The sequence below is a fragment of the Aethalodelphis obliquidens genome, unplaced genomic scaffold, assembly GCF_003676395.1.
Source record: "Aethalodelphis obliquidens isolate GAN/ISIS:26980383/991018 unplaced genomic scaffold, ASM367639v1 scaffold2, whole genome shotgun sequence".
Taxonomy (NCBI): domain Eukaryota; kingdom Metazoa; phylum Chordata; class Mammalia; order Artiodactyla; family Delphinidae; genus Aethalodelphis; species Aethalodelphis obliquidens.
Genome location: NW_020837946.1, coordinates 77,927,670 through 77,935,522, shown reverse-complemented (window position 1 = coordinate 77,935,522; position 7,853 = coordinate 77,927,670). Strand labels below are relative to the sequence as shown.

At 41.9% G+C, this 7,853-nt stretch overlaps 1 long non-coding RNA gene across 1 annotated transcript in view; it reads right to left on the bottom strand.

Moving 5' to 3' along the window:
- Positions 1–3,214: 3,214 nt before the first annotated feature.
- Positions 3,215–7,853, bottom strand: part of LOC113633298 (uncharacterized) — a 57,129-nt gene continuing 52,490 nt past the window's right edge. The window contains exon 3 of the long non-coding RNA XR_003438136.1: positions 3,215–3,972. This is a non-coding gene — a long non-coding RNA (uncharacterized LOC113633298). The remainder of the gene's footprint in view (positions 3,973–7,853) is intronic.

Below are 7,853 nucleotides of genomic sequence, written 5' to 3'. Positions count from 1 at the left end.
TACTGAGATGCTTTAATAAAACTTAATTTTTAATAATAGAGAATTCAAAAGTCTAAATGCTTTTTCACTTAATGCATTTCCTCTTGCCAAAGAAGATCTCAATGTACTTCATATCTTTCTACCTTAAAAAGTTTTTGATATTTCTGTTGGGAGATGAATAAGCATGTCAGATTACTTGTATTGAATCATTTACTCCTCACAACACTGTGAGAAGGGTCACTATTATCCCCCTCTACAGATGAGAAAACTGAGGCAGCAAAATTTGACCAAGGTACGCAGCTAGTTGATAGAGCCAGGATATGAACACCTGATTCTGGAACTGTGACACTAGACAACTTCTCTAAATCCCATTACAACAAGCTCTCAACAAGGTAGGCCTAGCCCACCCCTTTTGTCATGCTGGAATCTTCCTAAATGAACCACATTTTGGACAAAATAAGTTTCGATATCTTCTAAGTATTTGTCAATATTTATTCCCTGGAATCTGTCCCATCGTTGCATTTCCTTTGTACAGTGAGGGCACTGATTACTGCGAGTAAATACCAATGTTGCTAAAAGGAGTTGCATGATCTTTGTTAACATAATCTCCCTATAAAAATAAATAAATATAATGTATGTTTTTCACAGTCCCCTTGTATACACAGACTTAAGACTTAATTTTATTTACTCATTTAATCTCTGAATGGCCTCAAGCCTTTTCCTTTCCCACGTATCTAACACAGCTGTGAACTGCCTGAAGGAAGGATTGCCTCCTATTTACTTTATGTTTCGTCTTCTTTACCCTCTTTCTTCCCACTTACCCTGCTCCCTCCCCGACCCCCGCAGTGAAGTCTACTGTTCAATAAATGCTACAGACCCAAACTGCAGCCATGGGAAGCCCTGCTACTTCTGCTAAATAGCAAGAGGAGTAAAAGGATTTAAGGATTGATTCAATGCATTTACTAAATAGTCCGACTGCCACTGCCATTAAGTAAGTGATATCAAGAGACACTCCAAAGACATAAAAGCCAATGATCCTCTGAAAATATGTAATATGGCTAATTTTAAAGGAAGAAAAGGCCTGGAAGTCTACACTGCATGATGCATGTATGAGGCTGTAAACGGTACTTTGAAACTGACTGATTTCAGTTTAAAAAGAGATATATTCAGTAAGTACATTAACATTATGGAATCTTATATCCCCTCAGCCAGAATATGTGCTCCTAGTGTTATAAGCAGCCTTGTATTTCCTCACACACAGCAGGGTTTATGTTAAGCCCCGAAGAGACACTTGTCCAGCTAAAAGCATGCCTTTAGCTTTATTTATTTATTTTTTTTCCAGGTTAGCAGGCAAAGTCTGCCTAAATGAAAAGTTTAAGACCCTGGAAAACTTAGGTAATTTGGGAACCATTTTTTTTACTGTATTGAAAATTAGCAAATTTAAAGCTCATCAGCTTGATAAAACTAGAGTTTATTTAAAGAGATTTTATTCTGTTTCAAATATGATTGAATCAATTAAAATTCATTCAATAATCAATCAATAACTGATTTTGAACTTTTTAGAATATAAAACTTGACACATGCAATAAATGTTTGTGGACTTGAATTTTATTACAGAATACAATTTACTGGTTATCTGACAGCCAGTTTTAAAAATAAATGGGTAATAGATAAATAGGTAGAGAAATAGAAAAATAAATAAAGTGCCTCTATGGAGCAGGCATTGTTCTAGAAGACAGAGCCCTTGCCCCCGGGGAGCATGCATTCTAGTGGGGACAAACGAGGCAATACATGGGTCAACAACCACACAATAATTATAATTACATTTGTATAACTGTATAATTACAATTATAACTGTAATAAAAAAAAAAAGCAAACGCTTATATAGTACTTACCATGTGCCAGGCACCCTGCTAATAACTTCTTATATATTAACTCATTTAATCCTACAACAACTTTATGAAGCAGGTTCTGTTATTATGTGGACTTCACAGATGCAGCAACAGAGGCATAGAGAGATTAATTAACTACCTCAAGTTCATACAGCTAGTAAGTTATGTGCCTCTGGGAGAAATAAAGAGCATTCTCAAACTGAGTGATTTGAGGAGAGTTTAATCAAGGTGCTTTTCAAAGTGTTTAAGAAAACCAACAAGGGGTAGTGCAGAACCCCAGGGCACGAACAGCGGGGGCCGTGTCCACTCCAGCGCGAAGGAGCGGGTGCAAGACGTTGACACGGCGGCTCCATGGACGGTGCCGCTGGGGCAGAGGTGTGGCCGTTCCTCGAGGGGTGTAGGTGCCTGGACTGCGAGAAAGCCCGGGGTCTGCCCGGACCGCCGCTCACGCCCACACCACCGCACCGCATCCCCCGCTGTGCTAGCAGAACTGAAAGCTGGAGGTAAGAAGCCCCACAGCCGTGGTCCCGCCCACACAGAACAATGAGGAGAGGACCCGGATTTGGAAGCTCAAACCGAAGGGCAAACAGCACCTAAGTGGTGGAGCTGATGAGATACACCTAAGGGACCTGACGCCACAGCCCGTGCCTTTAACGAGCTAGATCTAAGGCCATTTCTGGAATTGAAAAAGGCTATGACGATAGAAAAGAGAAAAATGACGGACTAGGTTGGTGGGGAAAGCCCCCTCACCCCCCTGCAATGGTCACACCATAGTTAAGGCCTGAGTGAAGAAGAGGGAGCCGGGAAAAAAGACCTAGAGATTCCACAGCCTACATGGGGATGAGCTTGGTTTATTTGAGGGCAAGAAGGCTCCTGTAGCTGGTAAAATAGCCACCAAGGAGAATGGAGGGAAATGAGGCCGAAGAGCTACTCTGACAAGTGTTTTGGCAAGAGGGCAGATCTCTACTTGCCCGTGCAGATTAAACTCGTTGGGTAAGTTCTCCCCTGAGTGTTGTGAACGGACTGCCACGCCTTTAAGGTTACTGCAGACAACACAGGGGGAAGTGAGGGGTGAAGCCCGGCATCCTGCAAGAGCAAACTGCAGCCCCTCTCCGCAGTTGCTTGGATACCCCTGTAGTTCAGGTCACCTGAGGTCTCAGCTCGGTCTCCAGCAGCCTTTCTAGCACATGAAGATGCCACCCCATCAGCATCTGCCAGTTAGGGGGAGACGCAGATTTAGTGTGGTCTGGGTAAATACCATTTCCAAAAGTAACAGGAACCCAAACCTCCCATCTTTTTATAAATTCTCCTCCACAGATGGTATCTCCTCAAAAAACTGGGAAGCCAAACTTGGAAGAGTTTTTTCTCCCCTATTTAGAAAGTTCTAAATAATCTGACACAACATTTAGCGAGTGGGGGGGGGGGGGGAAGTGGGGAGGAGGGCAAAAGTCACATGAAATAAAGAGAAAACTGAAAAATGTAGGGTTTTGCTCTTTTTCAAGAACTCCACCAATTCCTCTGATACTTCAAATTTCCCTGAATAGAATGATTCACTCCTTCAGTTTTGGGGGAACAGATCTTTTTCTTCCTTATTAACAAGATTCAGGTAATCAGCAACATGATCAAAGAAAGAACTTTGTATTGCACAGTGTCTGGGTCACATACTATTTTTAATTCCTGTTTCCTAACACCTGGGGGGGAAAATAAAGTTCAACAGCTCCTCAGGCAGGAAAAAAAATGAGCATTTGTCCCTTGCTAACAGGCAGCTCTTCCAAATAAAACCTGTCAGGCTTAAGAGCAAGATCGACTCAGAGCAACTTTCTCCTCATTTCTCGTCTCCCAACAGGGCTGTTAAATTATCAGAATGCACAGGGTTAGTGCATTTAAGTTTCATTTCAAATTAAAATCCCACCAGAAGTCATGTCGTGCAAGCGGGTCTGAATACTTCCATGCCAGGCAGCAGAGGTCTGCAGGGGAGGTGGGAGCTGGGATTAGGGTGCAGATGGTAACACTTTATGGACTGAATGCTGCCAAGGTCTCCATTAGGATGGTCACCCAGAACTCCAGTGACAGGCGGTGACAACGAAGGGACAAGGCCACCCTGCAGGGGAATTAAGAGCGAGGACAATCTGTACCACACAAGGAAAGCAAGCTGATCTCCCTGCCTGCTCTGGCCTTCCCTCTTTTATTTTAAGCCCTGTTACCACAAAATGGACAGGAAAAGCATCACATAAATGTCCATTTTTACTTAATGCTTTGCATATGAATGAGGAGGAGGTGGTGGCTTTTTTGTTCTCTAGGTGTTTGCCGTCCAGCTTTAAAAGGCCAGAGGATGGCATCATATAGAGAGTTGCCACTTTCTGTGATGGTGCCCCTCACAAAAATACCCTTCCAAACACAGCTAACCTCTGAAAGAAAAATAAGTTATGGGGAAAAGAGTTGCCCTGGCCCTTTTATTCCTTCCTAAGCACTGTGTGGTGCTACTTAAGTGGAACTAGCTGGTTTTGACTTTGTATTCTCCGTGGGATCAGCAGATGGGTTAAGGCAGAGAAGCTGACCAAAGGAACCACCCAGGCAGCTGAAGTGCGGGGAATGTAGTGGCAAAAGCATTGTCAGTGGTTGATAAGTGGCCCCTGTTAAGTGAACACATTTCCAGGGTCCTGACCTAATCGTCAGTTGGCTAGGCTACTTTACAATCCCATGCCCTTCAAAATCCCAAGCCTCTGGGAAGGAGAAGGAAAGTCTGACATTCCTATGAAGAGAGAAATATCTGACATCGTCTCCACCACATTACAAGCAATATCCAAAGGCCTTGTGGAGGCCAGAACTTTCTTAAATGGACTCTTCTATTTTGTACATTTAGTCCCTTCCTTGCTCCAAAAATTATTTAAGACAATTTTCAAAAATATTAGGGTATTAGAATGTACCCAATATGGATTAAGACTGCCCCTGTTGACAAACCACAAGGTTACTTTATCTCAGTTTAATCAATAAAATCTCCCCAAACCCTATCAAACTACAAATGGCAGTTTTCGCAGAACTAGAACAAAAAATGTCACGATTTGTATGGAAACACAAAAGACCCCGAATAGCCAAAGCAATCTTGAGAAAGAAAAACGGAGCCGGAGGAATCAAGCTCCCTGACTTCAGACTATACTAAAAAGCTACAGTAATCAAGACAATATGGTACTGGCACAAAAACAGAAATATAGATCAATGGAACAGGATAGAAAGCCCAGACACATATGGTCACCTTATCTTTGATAAACGAGGCAAGAATATACAGTGGAGAAAAGGCAGCCTCTTCTATAAGTGGTGCTGGGAAAACTAGACAGCTACATGTAAAAGAATGAAATTAGAACACTCCCTAACACCATACACAAAAATAAACTCAAAATGGATTAAAGACTTAAATGTAAGCCCACGCACTATCAAACTCTTAGAGGAAAACATAGGCAGAACACTCTATGACATACATCACAGCAAGATCCTTTTTGACCCACCTCCTAGAGAAATGGAAATAAAAATAAACAAATGGGACCTAATGAAACTTAAAAGCTTTTGCACAGCAAAAGAAACCGTAACAGGATGAAAAGGCAGCCCCCAGAATGGGAGAAAATATTTGCAAACAAAGCAACTGACAAAGGATTAATCTCCAAAATATACAAGCAGCTCATGCAGCTCAATATCAAAAAAACAAACAACCCAATCCAAAAATGGGCAGCAGACCTAAATAGACATTTCTCCAAAGAAGATATACAGACGGCCAACAAACACATGAAAGGATGCTCAACACCACTAATCATCAGAGAATGCAAATCAAAACTACAATGACATATCACCTCACACCGGTCAGAATGGCCATTATCAAAAATCTGCAAACAGGGCTTCCCTGGCGGCGCAGTGGTTGAGAATCCGCCTGCCAATGCAGGGGCACAGGTTCGAGCCCTGGTCTGGGAAGATCCCACATGCCGCGAAGCAACTAGGCCCCTGAGCCACAATTACTGAGCCTGCACGTCTGGAGCCTGTGCTCCGCAATAAGAGAGGCCGCGACAGTGAGAGGCCCGCGCACCGCGATGAAGAATGGCCCCCACTTTCCGCAACTAGAGAAAGCGCTCACACAGAAACGAAGACCCAACACAGCCATAAATAAATAAATAAAATTTTTTAAAAAATCTGCAAACAATAAATGCTGGAGAGGGTGTGGAGAAAAGGGAACCCTCTTGCACTGTTGGTGGGAATGTAAATTGATACAGCCACTATGGAGAACAGTATGGAGGGTCCTTAAAAAACTAAAACTAGAACTACCATATGACCCAGCAATCCCACTACTGGGCATATACCCTAAGAAAACCACAATTCAAAAAGAGTCATGTACCACAATGTTCATTACAGCACTGTTTACAATAGCCAGGACATGGAAGCAACCTAAGTGTCCATCGACAGATGAATGGATAAAAAAGATGTGGCACATATATACAATGGAATATTTCTCAGCCATAAAAATAAACGAAATTGAGTTATTTATAGTGAGGACCTAGAGGCTGTCACACAGGGCGAAGTAAGTCAGAAAGAGAAAAACACCGCAGGCTAACACACATATATATGGAATCTAAAAAAAAAAAAAGAAAAGTTTCTGAAGAACCTAGGGGCAGGACAGGAATAAAGATGCAGACATAGAGAATGGACTGGAGTACACGGAGAGGGGGAAGGGTAAGCTGGGACGAAGTGAGAGAGTGGCATTGACGTATATACGCTACCAAATGTAAAACAGATAGCTAGTGGGAAGCAGCCGCATGGCACAGGGAGATCAGCTCTGTGCTTTGTGACCACCTAGAGGCACGTGGGTTAGGGAGGGTGGGAGGGAGACACAAGAGGGAGGGGATATGGGGATATATGTATACATATAGCTGATTCACTTTGTTATACAGCAGAAACTAAGACAACATTGTAAAGCAACTATACTCCAATAAAGATGTTAAAATAAATAAATAAATAAATAAATAAAATTAAAATCTCCCTCAAGCTTGTTCCCTTAAGCATTTCTGAGTTTAAAACTTCAAGAATAAGTTAAATTCTCCATAAGACTTTTAAACCCCATCATAACAACGAGAATAGAAGTGTTAAATGTGATGAAGGACAGATTTTGATGAGGATATCAACCTCTAGAAGCAGAGTTTCCAGCACATGGGAAGTTATATTGCCAGGGTACTTTAGAGCACTCAGACTAGATTTAGATTTAGATTTATTCTTTCTCACAATGGACCCAGTGGCCTAGGGACCATGGCTGAAAGACGTAATACCAAAGTCTTGGCTATGCCTTCTAGTATAACATACAACAAGGGTCCTCTGTCACAATATGAGACCCCTTCATTTGACAAAGATTAACTGAGTATGTCAGGAACTGCACCAGATGCTAGAAAGCAGCTATCATGAGCTCCAGCTTCAAAAGGGCAATGAACCTGGGCAAAGTCTTTGGGTGTTTCTATCTCAAAACAATTATAATGGCCTTAGCCACAAGATGGCGCTCATAGACCATACTGCACACCTACTGTCTCACAGTTTATTCTTCCAGGGCAAATAGGCTCCGAAGTGCTTAGTTAAAGGTCTTCTCCCCTGGACTTCTGTTTCATTACCTTTTGCATAAGTCATATCTGAGAACCTTAGTTTGGGCAGAAATAATAACAATATTCCACTCATCCCCTTTGATGAGTACTCTAATAGGGTAGATACTGCAATAACTATACTAATAATGTATTAGTATAGTATAAAGTATAACACTACACTAAGAATGTAACAAGGTTCTCTCCTTTGAGTATGAATCTGAGAAGGTGCTTGTGTAGCATTCTGCGTCCCACTGATTTACAAAAGCAAGCATTCCAAGAAAAATAAACACTGCTTGGACCCAAACCTCAATCTTTCGTAAAAGAAACACATCTGCAGACAATACAAAGGAATTGTGATGCTCTCGAGTCAGCATAA